This window comes from Taudactylus pleione, unplaced genomic scaffold, assembly GCF_031769625.1.
Source record: "Taudactylus pleione unplaced genomic scaffold, aTauple2 ptg000282l, whole genome shotgun sequence".
In the NCBI taxonomy this organism is placed as follows: Eukaryota; Metazoa; Chordata; class Amphibia; order Anura; family Myobatrachidae; genus Taudactylus; species Taudactylus pleione.
This window is the reverse complement of record NW_028284684.1, coordinates 14,796,169-14,810,075: the sequence shown is the minus strand read 5'-3', so window position 1 is coordinate 14,810,075 and position 13,907 is coordinate 14,796,169. Positions and strand designations below refer to the sequence as shown.

The following is a 13,907-nucleotide window of genomic DNA, read 5'->3' as shown; positions in this document are numbered from 1 at the left end:
TTGTCCAGAGCCCGATTAAATACCCTAAGGTAGCAGTCCATTGGAGGATAGTGTCAGCTGACAGCAACCAATGCTACCATTGAGTAAAGGGTTAATCAGGATATAGACTGTCATGGCTGCGTCCATGATGGTAACCGCAGAAACCACATCATGGAGTGAGCACATGGATGTCCTCTTTCCTGTACTAGCACCTCCCTTTCTAGTTCCAACCCCTCCCCTTTACACGGTTTGTTTTGTGGACACATTGATTATAACAATTTATATATGTTTATGTATACAATGTGTGTGTACATGTACTGTATAATGCAAAGTGTGTTAAATGCATGTATACAAAGTCACAGTTACAGTAGGGGAGCAATGGTGAGAGCAGAGCTACCTGTCACTGCCACATTGCAGGGCACCCATCCCTTGGCATCTCCCCTTCAGTACATGTGCAAGCGGTTCCCTCTACACAAAGCCCGGAACACACAGCACCAGACACTACTAAAAGTAGGGACAGGAAGGCACCATTAGCCATGTGCCAGTCCCGGACAGATGCCAAGATCTGCAGCCACTTACCAGGGTGAGGCAGATCAGGGAATACATGCTGCCAGGTGTGCATAGATAAGGTGTAGTGTGGTCAGAGAAGGAGAGAGAGGTCAGGGAGAGAGAGACAGGATGCTGCTACTGGCTGCTACTATATGCCCAACTCATCAGCTGAGCCCCTCCGGGAGCTAAACTTTCAGCAGCATGTCACCCGACCCACTCCCACACCAGGAAAAGCCCACCACACTCTGAACCTGGATTGTGCAGGAGCTATGCGCCCTTTACCCTAGGCTGGGAGCTGGCTGCACATAGGAATAACTTGCTGGATACTGCAGCTCTCGCACTTAACCTCCCATCTACAATTACAGCACAGCCTTATCATGCACACAGCAGGTTGAATGAGGAGGGGGTGTACATATAGAGGGAGGGCACATAGCCTGTTCAGTGCATGCTGCAGAGGAGAGAGATGATCAAGGATGGACTTTGCTATTGGCGGGGGGGCAATAGCTCCAATCACGCCCCCCCCTCCCTGGATCCACCACTGCCGCTGCCTCTCACGCAAACTGTATTTTCGGTGGTTACCTAAAAATATTAAGGATCCTCTAAATGGTACAAAGAGGGGCCGCAGCAGCTACCTGATTTATAGATATTTACTGCAGTTCCTCCATTTCCGACCACTAAAGTAGCTAACATAAGTTTCTATGTTGGTTGCTAAACTGTCTGATTTATCTTCTCACTCCGGAGCTTGACCCTGTCTGCTAACGCTATCTGAAGATGGCAGAGCCTATGGGCTATTCTTTCACAAATTTTACCAGAGAGTGATCCTCTCCAAAAACTGCAAGCAGTAGTATATATATAAAGGTCCATGAGACCGTCACTCAATGAAAAACAGTTTTAAATAGAAATTGTATTTTACTTGCCTGGGTGCCCTCCCTGGATAGAATGAACTACTCCATGCACAGAATAAGAAAAACGGCGGCACTCAGCAGGACTCGTGAAAAAAGACTCACTATGGAGATATGGTGTCCAACGTTTCAATCTCTGTTAGTGTGAGATTTGTTCCCTGATGAAAATCTCTCTCTCTCTCGATATGTATATAGTGACAGGATCACCAGAGATGGGGATAGTGAGCCATGGATTCTGTGGGGGGCTGGAAGGATCCGCCCACACAGGAGGTATTAGCTCACCTAATGGCTGCCCAGTGGATTCAGTCCAGGGAGGACTGAGGCAGACTAGTCAGACAGAGCCAGAAAGCCATTGAGAGCCAGGAGGCCTGAGCCTAGACCTGTGGGAGACAGGGAAAACTCTGGGACTGAGCCATGTGAATGTGAGTAGGCCGGAGCCTATGTTAACTGCAAAGAAGCAGGCAAGACGATGAGGCTGTGGCAGCCAGCCAGCTAAAGATCAAGCTGGAGCCTGTGTCAGGACAGCTGGCAATTGAGAAGCCAGAGCCCGATTCAGAGCCGCTCGGAAGCGTGAGCCCCGCTGACCGACTGAAGTTCAGTCGCTGCGGAGCTCGCAACAAGACGGGGTGGCTGACAATGTTGATTGACAGCCCGTTTTGTGGGCGGGTAGGGGGGGTGGCTGGACAAATGCAGGCGTTCACTTAGGAACGCCTGGCGTTTGTAGGAGGGCTTATTGACATCACTACTGATGTCAGTAGTGGACTGTCTGCTCTATTAGAGCAGGAAGTCCACTTGGGCTTGCGGCAGCTAGACCCTACCCCAGGGTCTCATCGCAAGCCACCTCGCACAAGCTGTGGGTGGTCACCCACAGCTATGAGAGCGGCTGGAGACAAAAAAACAAACAAAAAAAGACGCCCACATTCAGAGCGAGCGCCCCCAGCAGCGAGCGGCTCTGAATTAGTGCCTAAGTTTGCAGACTAGTTGCCCAAGGTTAGTCAGGGGCGAAGAAGTGAATCAGTGCCTTGATGGGGGCTAGGTGTTTGTTGTTTTGACATCTGATTATGCTGACATTAAAGCATTATTTAATTTATATATATATATATATTTATATATATATTTATATATATATATTTGCCTGGGTAATTAGTTAGAATTGAATATAAAAGGAGACAGTTATACTTACCAGACACAATTAAGATACCTGAACAGCTTCTCATCGTCTTGTCTGGAAGGCGGAGCTTCGTCTATAAATGCCCAGCTGTGAGAATAGATAAGTGGAGGGGAAGAGTTCAGAGAGGGAAGAAGATGGGCGGTGCCACTTGTTGCTTTGTTTGTTCTTCTGACTCCAGCACTGCATGTGCATGTAGGGATGGCCAGCGGTGGAGTGCCTATCGATGGTTCCATCAGTGACAGCCATCAATGGCACAAAATCCATCTATGGTGAACCATTGATGGTTTACAACTGTTGGGCACGGCGGACCGCGGATTAATCAGAAACTTGGCTGGGCTTAGCGACTGCCAGGGGGAAGGGCTAAGCCATGTCCTGTCAAAAAAAGAAAAAGCAACCATTAACCCCCACTTTGGCATCGATGGTGGAGAACCATTGCCTCTCTGCCATTGATAGCAAAACCATCGGCCACCAGCAGTTAACCATCGATAACTGTTAAATATAGATGGCCAATGGCCATTCCTTTGTGCATGTCGAGCAGTGTCAGGGCTGGGGAAAAGTGCAGCAGTGGCGGTAGCTTATAATATTTGCGGCCACTGCTATAATGTATCAGCTTAAGTAAGACTCTATCAGAGACATCCTTTCGTTTTTGTGCTGAGCAGCCAAAGTGTCTCCCCTCAGGTGCCTAATGGTGATCCCTACCCTGGTTGACCACACCGTCTGGCAACATTTAAGGATACATACAAGATTACATTACAATAGATGGATACTAATACAGATATACAATACACATATACAAAAAGTGAATGCACACTCTACTTTTAACCTTTGACATTTATAAATCACATTAATTATTTTATTAACCAATTCAAATAGCAATAGAAATAAAAAGGTAGAAGGAGCTTACCCACTGTTACGATTTGAGGTTCTGCACTCACCTTTAAATAATTCAATACAAGTAACAAACACTTAAGTCTCTCAAGATAGTTAAAAAACAAACATATAACTAAGGGGTCGATTCAGACCCGGACGCTAAGCTACTCTCTCTCACTGCCAATAGGGTCTGGGTATGCAAATTCCGTGATCACACTGTCTGGTGTAAGGACGCCCTCTATGTCTTAAAGAGCGACGGCAGAGTGAGCGCACGCCGGAATAAAGACGCCCACTTTTCTTTCTTAACAGATGTCATCGCCAGGAAGTGTGTGATTAATTAGAACCATCGAGAGCCATCGGAGCTGCATACAGCGCTTGAGGTAGACCCTACCCTGCCGCAAGCACTGCAGTCACTGCAGGCTGAAATACAACCAGGTGACGTGTACAATGACGCTTCAATGATAATTATGCACACCCATAATACTCCGTTTTGACTCCCAGACAAGCCTGCGTTCGCAGCACCACTCCCCCGTTCTCATGCACCCCTGTTACCATCCACAAACGTCACTATCTGTCACTCAAAGTAGCTCTCAGTCTTTGTGCTAAGATTGCACAATTCCCGTTCGCAATGACTGGTGCGCACACGCGCACTGCGATGCATACGTATGCGCAGACGGGCGACAATCACCCATAACGTGCATCCGCAGCATAGCGTCTGGGTCTGAATCGGGCCCTAAGTCTTTCAGAGCACAGCCACATCTAAATTCAAAGGGTTCATTAATGGATTCATAAGTGAAAATATAGCAATATACTAGTACAGGTTGTCTAAAGGCACACATCCACTAGAAGACAGGCAAACGTCTGTACAATTACAACATTGTACTCGTGCAGTAGTTTGTCAGTCTGTGATGTGCCTACACTGAACGAACAGTCGTTCAGTGCATGCACATCAATCATCTGCAAACATGTTGAACCTGACATTATCGTCAGGTTGTACAACATATTTGTCCGATGATAGATGTGTAAACTGTCGAAGCCGGATAATTGGCTGAGACAGAATCTGTTAAAATTAAAATCTGCACAATGCCATTTTGCGAATGGCCGCAAGACGCCATTTTGTGAATGGCGCTCAGCACCGTTTTAGCGAATCTCACACATTATAAGAACATACGGTGATGCTATTATTTAGCGTTGTGCGATTCCCACGCAATCGAACAATGTCAAAAGTCCTCATTATATAAATACATACATTATGACCAACCCTGCAAAACACGTACCACGGTGTACTTCACAAACACGTAGACGCACAACGCTAACTAGCGGCTTTTCTTAATATCCTTACACTTACACACTGAACACTTACATAAAAAGGTTCCCTAGCATAAAGGTTTATATTCAAGGTTTTATTCATTACTAAGTAAGTAATGAAGCGACTGTATTTGAGATCTCAGCTTTAATACATGATAAGCAGACCGTGTTTGGTGCTATTCTAAACTACTGTTTATTTGCAGACTTTCGGTTCCATCGGTGGGGAAATCGCAACATGCGTCTGCAAATAATGGATCATAGAGAGATAGGCATTAAAATGTACTCTGTAATGCACCAGTTTAGACTTGTTATTCAGCGGGAAAATTGGCACAAAGAGCTGTTGGAGGCTGGACTGTGATCTTACAAACTGACCTATGAACTGTATTGTAACAAAAGAACCAGGAAGAAGAACCAATGGGATTATACCAACTTTTGTATTGCCTATCTCTGTAAGGGTACATATACGGACACTCTATTTCCAGTAGTTAGTCTGCTTGTTCTTTCTTTTGATGGAGGCTTCACCTTTGATGCCGGAAATCTGGATCCAGAGTGCCTGCGTATGTATCCACTGTACCTTGTGATTGTATAATTTGTTTGCGCTAATTGTATTTAGATCACAGCATGTAACTATCTGCTTTTTGGTGAATAATATCTTTTTGTGCTTTGGAAACACAATCAAAGTCTGAAGAGTAATTATTTCTTGTGCTACTTACAATAAATAGCGACATTTTAGTGTGTTGGTAGGGGTAACATGTTCCCTAGCTAGGGGTATCGTGAGACCCTTAGGGGCTAGGCACCTGGTGTCGGCCTTGTGGCTCGGTAGTAGATACCGAAGTCTATACACGCAGCAGGTGTAGTTGTTTTGTTGTAGGTATCGGCTCTCAGTGTGATTGCAGCATCCAGTGATCAGTTAGGGTTATTGGGCATTGTGATTGAACCGCATGGTTGTGGCATATCGTGATTGTGAACTGAGTTGTGATGGACGAAATCACTGAAAAGGGTAAGTGTTATTGGAATGCTTACATGCTAGCAGTGCAAAGTACTCGAAAAGGGATTAGGTGCGTGGAAGCAGCCTAGTTATTCTTCCATAGGTGTGTGGGCGCATCCTGTTAATATCAACCACAGGTAAGTGAAAGTAGCCTTGACATTCTTTCACCGATTTAAATCTCTATTGAAAAGTTTAGTGTTATTTTCCCAAGATGGGAGCCAAGCAAACGGTAGAGATGCTAGATGATGTGCTGCTTTTGGAAGCGCCGATCGGGTTGGCACAGCATATTATGCATACAAGGTACAGTGCTTATGCAACTAGGTACTGTGATGTATGGTTTAAAATGATGAGAAAGAGTGTGAAACCGTTTCCCAGAATTGGCAGCTTTGATAAGGAGGTATTGAACAATGTCCGAGATAGCATCTGTATGGTGCACTCTCGAATGAAAAAGATAAAGTATAACGATTGTTTAAAGTTATGGCAGCACGAGGGGGATATGTGGATTAAGGGTGTGCATGCGACGCAAATCAGCGTCACGCGCACGATGCAGGGGAGTGCGCACGCAGCGCTAAACAGTGTTGCGTATGCGGCACAAAATAGCTTGCGTGGACAGCAAGGTAGCATTGCGGAAGGTAATGTCAGTAGTTCACGCGCACCACCACCGCCCTATGCGGATGGGGATGGAGGTACAGTTGATGTAAAAACTCATAAAAATGTAACATGTAACCTGTACCCTCTCTTGAGTAATCACAAGGAAAATGTTTATGATGCGGATGATGTTGTTATGTCTGCCATTTCCCATGCCATACAAATGTTAGATGTTCCATTACACAGTAGGTGGCCCCATCCTCATCAGTGGTAGTAGAGGAAGTGTTAACATCTGCCTTACCTGTAACGGAAGTTGTTAATCCTGTACGTAGCAGTAATAGACTAAGGCCCTCTCTCTGAATGAGGGCGGCCGCTTCCTTTTTTTAGTGCGGCCTCATGGTTGCTAGCTAAGCTGTGGGTTACCACCCACAGCTTAGCGACTGACCAGGGTGATGATCGCGATGGTGAACACCATCGCGACCATCGGGGCTTGCGACAAGACCCTAAGGTTGGGTCTCGGCAACCGCAAGCCCAACTGCTGTTCGAGCAGGAAGCTCCCCACTGACATCACTGTTGATGTCAGTGCGGCCGACCACAAAACGGAAGGCGTTCCATCAGGAACGCCTCCTTTCAAAACCACCCCCCCAGGCCCGTCTACCAAATGGGGTGAGCTGTCGATCAACATTGACAGCCGCCCCTTTTGTAGAGAGCTCCGGAGCAAGAGAGTTTCTCTCTCGCTCCGGGGCTTGTGCACGCGCAGTGCGTCTGCTGCGCGGGAGCAGGGCTAACCATCGACCCGGTTGCGAGCGCATCAACGCTTGCGACCGGGTCTGAATGAGACCCTACATACCCAGCCAGGTAACAAAGTCAAAGGTAACAGTGTGGCTGGTCTCCATCCCATCCGGACAATAACTGTTCCCAATGGGAATCCGAATGCGAATGGTGTGGTGCCCACAAGGGATGTAGTAATGCATTGTCCTTGGACAAGAGCTGAGCTAAATTCCATAATGACCGACTTCCATGACCCTAAGAAGGAATTAGTAAAATGCCAAAGATTTGTGAAAAATGTGGGTAATGCTCACGAGCCAACCAATAAAGATTGGCAAGTGGTGTTAAGGGCATGTCTTCCGCACAATACTGACGTGAAAAAGATTATCACGGAATGCGTATTGGAGGGAGATGCTCCCTTAACAGACGAGGATAACCAAGGTAACTTTACCCGCGTAATAACTCAATTGGGTGTATATTTTCCGATAGTAGTTAACTGGAGTAAAATTTTCACCATAAAACAAAAATAGAGTGAATCTGCAGAAGATTACTGTACCCGAGCTCTGCAGACTATCACCCAGTACACTGGGATAGAAGATATTAAAGATAGCACTTACCATAGGGAAATGGTCATCACGGTACTTATGGATTGTCTTAAAGACAATCTAAAGACCCGAGTCCAGACCTCTCTACCTGGCTGGAGGGGAGTTACTGTAGACACACTCAGGGAGTCTGCTATTGAGCATGATAAAGACATCCTCAAGAAGAGAGAGACCCAGAGTGAGAAGATAATGGCTGTTAGCATTCAAGCTCCAGAAGGAATGAATATACCATCACAGCCAACAGACATATGCACCTGCACAGCTGCATGCGCTCCCCAATCCTGCACCACCACAAACACAGCCTTACCCTACTTATCACACTCAGCCACAAAGCCCATACTACCCTCAGCCACCATATTACCCTCAAAATTCATACCCACACTCACAATCTTACTCTACCGCCCAACCTACACAACAATCTTTTCCCCCACTCCACTCACGAAGGTGTTTTAACTGCAACCAAGTGGGACATGTAAGTAGGAACTGTAAAGTGAAGAGGGTAGGACCCCCTAACCAGGGAGTACCTAGATATCCATATAAGGGATATATGCAGAATGCAGGGAATTCTCCACAGTCACCTGCTCCAATTGTGGCCTTAAATGCTGTATTGGAGAGTGAGAGTCAATGATCTGGGTCAGGTCATACCTAGTCAGGTTAACTAGAAGTACTAAGGAAGAACCGGTGATGATGGTTGATGCAGCTGGTACTAAACATCCTTTTCTTGTAGACACAGGGGCAACCAGACCAGGTATAAAATCTCCATCTAATTTACAGGTGACCAGCGAAACAGTACCAGCAATGGGTGTAATGGGTAAAGTGCAACATTATTCTTTAACCAAATCCACAGAGGTTACTATCGGGCCATTGCATACCAGGCATTACTTTCTCCTGGCAGCAGCGACCCCTAATCTATTGGGAAGGGATTTGTTATGTAAGATGGGATGTGTCATATATTGTACCCCTGATGGTATATTCTTAGATATCCCAGAGAGAGTGGCACATGAGGTGAGGGATATATTGGACACTCTCCAAAGGTTAATGTATCACTCTACTGGTCCAGGTAAAAATCCATCTCAGGTAGATCAAATGTTATCCCAAATACCAGATTCACTTTGGACCAAAGACAGACAGGACAGTGGATTGATGGAAAATGTAGCTCCCATAATGGTAAATCTAAAAAGCAGTAGGAAAGCTCCAAAAATTCCCCAGTACCTGTTAAAACAGGAGGTAGAGATAGGGGTTTATCCCATAATTGAGCGGTTATTACCACAGGAAATTTTAGTCCGTACATCAAGTATAGCCAACAGTCCCATCTTTCCTGTGAAAAAGAGTGGTGGGAGGGGTTATATGCTGGTACAAGACCTTAGAGGAGTTAATAAGGTAGTAGAGAGCCAATTTCCTGTAGTGCCGAATCCAGCTGTCATTCTTATTCAAATCCCACCTAATGCAACCCATTTTACTGTCATTGACCTCTGTTCTGCTTTCTTCTCTGTACCTCTTCATCCTGACTGTCAGTACCTATTCGCTTTTACATATAGGAGTGTACAATACACATGGACACAATTGCCCCAGGGCTTCATAGACAGCCCCAGTATCTTCTCCCAGGCCTTACACAACTGTTTACAATCTTTTCAACCTGCCAATGGATCTGTTCTAATACAATATGTGGACGATTTATTGTTGTGTTCTGATTTGTTTATGTCATGTTTAAATGATACTAAACTTTTATTACTTCATCTCTCGCAAACAGGACACAAAGTTGCTAAGGACAAACTACAGCCATGCCAGTCCAGGGTTAAATACTTGGGACATTGCCTAACCCAGGGGTTACAACATCTGACCACTGACAGAATCCAAGCCATACAGACCATGACACTGCCGCAGAACCAACAGCAAATCCGTACCTTCTTGGGAATGTGTGGATACTGCAGAATGTGGATCCCAGGTTTTTCTATTTTGGCTTTCTGTTCTGGCCTTGCCATTACAGGGCTTAGGCCCTCATTCAGAGGCGCTCGCAAAATGCGAGCGCTCGTTCTGAATGTGGGCGACCGCTTCTTTTTTGAAGTCGGCCTCCTGGTCGCTAGCTAAGCTGTGGGTTACCAGTACAGTAATTGTTAAGAGATCTGCTATGTTGGAAACTCGGAGACAGTGTGAAGGTCTATTGTCTGAGGATTATTGTATGTGTGAGTTTTGTGGGTTCCATACTGCAGTGCCAACCTAAGTATAACCAGTATTGGGATGGGTATCCTTTAGAGGATTATCATACCATGGTGAGCAAAAGTTTTAAACCAAATTGACTGTTGGGTGTGCTCTCATGTGCCTCAAGGACAGCATAATGTAGGGTTAGTGCCATTCCCATTGAATGTCTCAGAAGTTTTCGAATCGCAAAGAGGGCATGCACTGGATGGAAAATTTCTTAAGTCCAAACCACCTCATTTCAAACTCCACCAGTACCAAGTAGATAAATCACTTTTATGTTTGAACATCACCAACTCCAATGACCCAGGAAGTTGGGAGGTGACAGGGAATAACCAGACGATGACCTTCTCACTAAGAGTCAATATTGAACCTATAAATTTTGAACTGCTACGCACAATTAGGTTGGGTGGAAGACACTTCTGGTATAAATATACACTAAGTAACATCAAAGAAATGATTGGTAGGGTACCAGAAGGATATTGTGCCAAGATATTACAACGAGAAACTTGTATGAGTCAAATGGGAGAACCTGAAGTAGGATCACTTGCTAGGGAAATGTGTGGGTTACTGATGTTTACTATTCCTTATGTTCTCCCAATGATGTATATTTTATATGTGGTAGAAAAGCGTATAAGTGGCTCTCTCCGAGTCCTGAAGGTTTGTGTTACCTGGGAAGAGTAGTCCCAGAAGTTATGACCCTTACACATGGGTAATTTGTACTCTGTAATGCAGCTAGTTTAGACTTGTTATTCAGCGGAAAATTGACACAAAGAGCTGTTGGAGGCTGGACTGTGATCTTACAAACTGACCTATGAACTGTATTGTAACAGAAGAACCAGGAAGAAGAACCAGCTTGTTCTATTGCATTGCCTATCTCTGTAAGGGTACATATACGGACACTCTATTTCCAGTAGTTAGTCTGCTTGTTCTTTCTTCTGACGGACTCTTCACCTTTGATGCCGGAAATCTGGATCCAGAGCGCCTGTGTATGTATCCACTGTACCTTGTGATTGTATAATTTGTTTGCGCTAATTGTATTTAGATCACACGTGTAACTATCTGCTTTTTGGTGAATAATATCTTTTTGTGCTTTGGAAACACAATCAAAGTCTGAAGAGTAATTATTTCTTCTGCGACTTACAATGCTAAATAGCGATATTTTAGAGTGTATAGATAGGTAGGAATTGATAAAACGACCAGTGGGAGCGCACAACGCTGGTCGTTTTAGACATTTTTCTTAACGATTCTCAAATGATTATTGAACGATAACGATATCGTTATCGTTCAATCGGTCAATTTAATCGTCTAGTGGATGTGTGCCTTAAGTTACGTTAAAGTCAAACTGTACTTCATAGCATAATGTAATATAAACATTAGCAAACTAGCAAGTCCCAACAAACATCATAAGGATTGTAATGTCAAACACTGTGTGCATGTTGTTTGAGTAAACAATTAGTGTAAAGGTGCGTACACACGGACAGATATATCGTTACGATTTCAACGATAACGATATCGTTTAATGATATATCATTCATATTGTTCATTTTCATTCAGTGAACGACCAACGTTCCCGCATGAACGATAACGATATCTATGATCGTCCGTGCATGCAGGCCAATCTGGACGATATCGTCAACTTTGCATGTTCTGAGATGTGGCAGGATGACTCACTGAAAAATATCTTTGAAAGATATCTTTCATGTCGTTGGTGGTACAGATCTTCTAAGAATCCTTTTAGTAATTATCCACTGTTATTGGTAATAAGGGCAGAAGGGGCCAAATGTAATAACCTGGTGGATTTGGAAAGTGCTCAGATTTTTGCGGTTTAGCCAAGAGATTTAAATCAGCTTTTTTTTTTTAAGGAAAACTGTGTTGGCTTTGCCTTTCTAAAAAATTGCCACTTTAAATCAGGCGGCTAAATCACTAAAATCATAGCGCTCTCCAAAGGCAGGCTATTACATTTAACCTAGGAACAACCTCTCTATGCCATGAACAGCCTTTGCTTCCCTCAAAGAGTTCTTTCTCCACCTTAAGGGGCCTATCCACTAGGCGACCTGAAAGACTGAAGTCTAGCGTTCAGACCTTCAGGTCGCCGAGGTGCTGTGCCCGCACTGAACGTCGTTCACTGAACTTCATTCAGTGAAGGAGCCCGACCCCCCATCTCTGAACATGCCGAACCTGACGAGTGTCATAAGGTTGACGGGCATGTTCAGTAGATAGTCGGGGACGGCAAGGACCCAGCGTGCAGGCGCATCGCTGGTCCTTGCCGACTATCCATTGCCAGACTTTGTGAACAATGCGACCAAAACCTCCTGGTTTTGGTCAGATTATTCGCAAAGTCGGGTAATGGATAGGCCCCTTTACAGAGCTTACAGTCTCCACCTCACAGAACTGAAAAGTTGTCCTCATTCTTTTGTAATGGATATTGTACTGTTTCCAGCACTGGAGCCATTGTTGGAGATTTATCAAATCTTGGAGAGTGATAAAGTGTAGAAGTTGCCCAAAGCAGCCAATCAGCTTCTGGAATTTTACAGACTGTGCTACATAAATGACAGTTATACCCCTTTCAGACATACGACCCGGGAAATTTCCTACTCAGACTCGGGTATTTCTCCTGTGATAATTCCCGGGTATTTGGTCAAGATCCCCCTTTCCCACTACAACGTCTACCCAGGAAATTTCAGACAAGAGCAGGGTTTTTCAGAGTTTTACACAGAAAATCACAGTTGTGTCATTTTAAGTGGACGTTATGCTGGCACACATTAATGAGGTCATGCAAAGGTGGGGGTTTGGTATAAGGGACTGGGAGGGGCATCTGTAAGGCATTGCTATATTTCCAAGCATCTGTGTAGCATGGAGACCTTCTATTGTCTGGTGGATTTGGTGTGCTACACAGCAACTGAGGCATGGTTGAAGCTGCTCACACTGTTCATAATCGTACAGTGCGAGATCCTGAGAAGGGAGCATTTTGTGGTGGAGAGGCCATCCAAGCGCCGACATTACCTATGCCGGAGGAGAGCCTTGGTAATGTCCAGCATCTCATCCATATTGAGAGTGACCAGAGGGTCATCTCGCACAATATGGTCTCGAGATCGACAACATGGAGAGGCTTTCTGGGCTATGGTTCAGGGGTTTACAGAGAACCAATGGAATGCAAATTTTAGGATGTTGCAAGGCACCTTTAATTACATCCTGGAACTCCTGACCCCATCACTTACCAGGCACACTACTCGATGGAGACAGCCCATTACCCCGAGCAGGAGACTTGTGATCGTCTTGTGGTGGTATGCTACCCCTGGCGAGTACCGCACAATATCCTGCTTGTTTGGTGTAGGCATCTCCACGGTTTGTGTTTTGGTGCGTGAAGTGACCCAGGCCATCCTGGATACCTTGTACCATCGGTTTATTGCCCTACCCCATGGGCAGCGACTGGATGAGACAGTGTCCAGGTTTCTGCGCCATGGTTACCCACAGTGTGCTGGGGCAATTGATGGCACCCACATCCCCATAATTGCTCCTACAGACAGCCCAGCAGACTACTATAACAGAAAGGGATGGCATTCCATCATTCTGCAAGCCGTCGTTGACCATCGGTATGATGTTTTCATTGGCTGGCCTGGGTGTGCTCATGACGCTCGTGTTCTGGCCAATTCTGATCTGTACAAGATTGCAGAGGAGAGGCAGAATGGTTGGCTGTTTCCTCGTGAGATAACTATACACACATTTATGTCATGCTTTTTATTGCAAAACCGATATGTATTATCTTCCATACCGAACCACAACATGATTTTTGGGATGTCACCTGCAATTTGCTCTGATATACCGTATCTGCATACAAAACTGTTACCTGTAAAACCTTTAATAATAACTGTAATATTTGTTTCCATTTGCAGAAGTCCAAGCTTGTGGATGGAGTGGAGAAACCAGTCCACATCATTGGAGATGCTGCATATCCACTACGGAGGTGGTTGATGAAAGGGTAC

At 45.1% G+C, this 13,907-nt stretch overlaps 1 pseudogene; it reads left to right on the top strand.

Moving 5' to 3' along the window:
- The first annotated feature begins 12,951 nt into the window (after positions 1–12,951).
- On the top strand, positions 12,952–13,636 carry LOC148512552 (uncharacterized; annotated as a pseudogene).
- Positions 13,637–13,907: the final 271 nt, after the last annotated feature.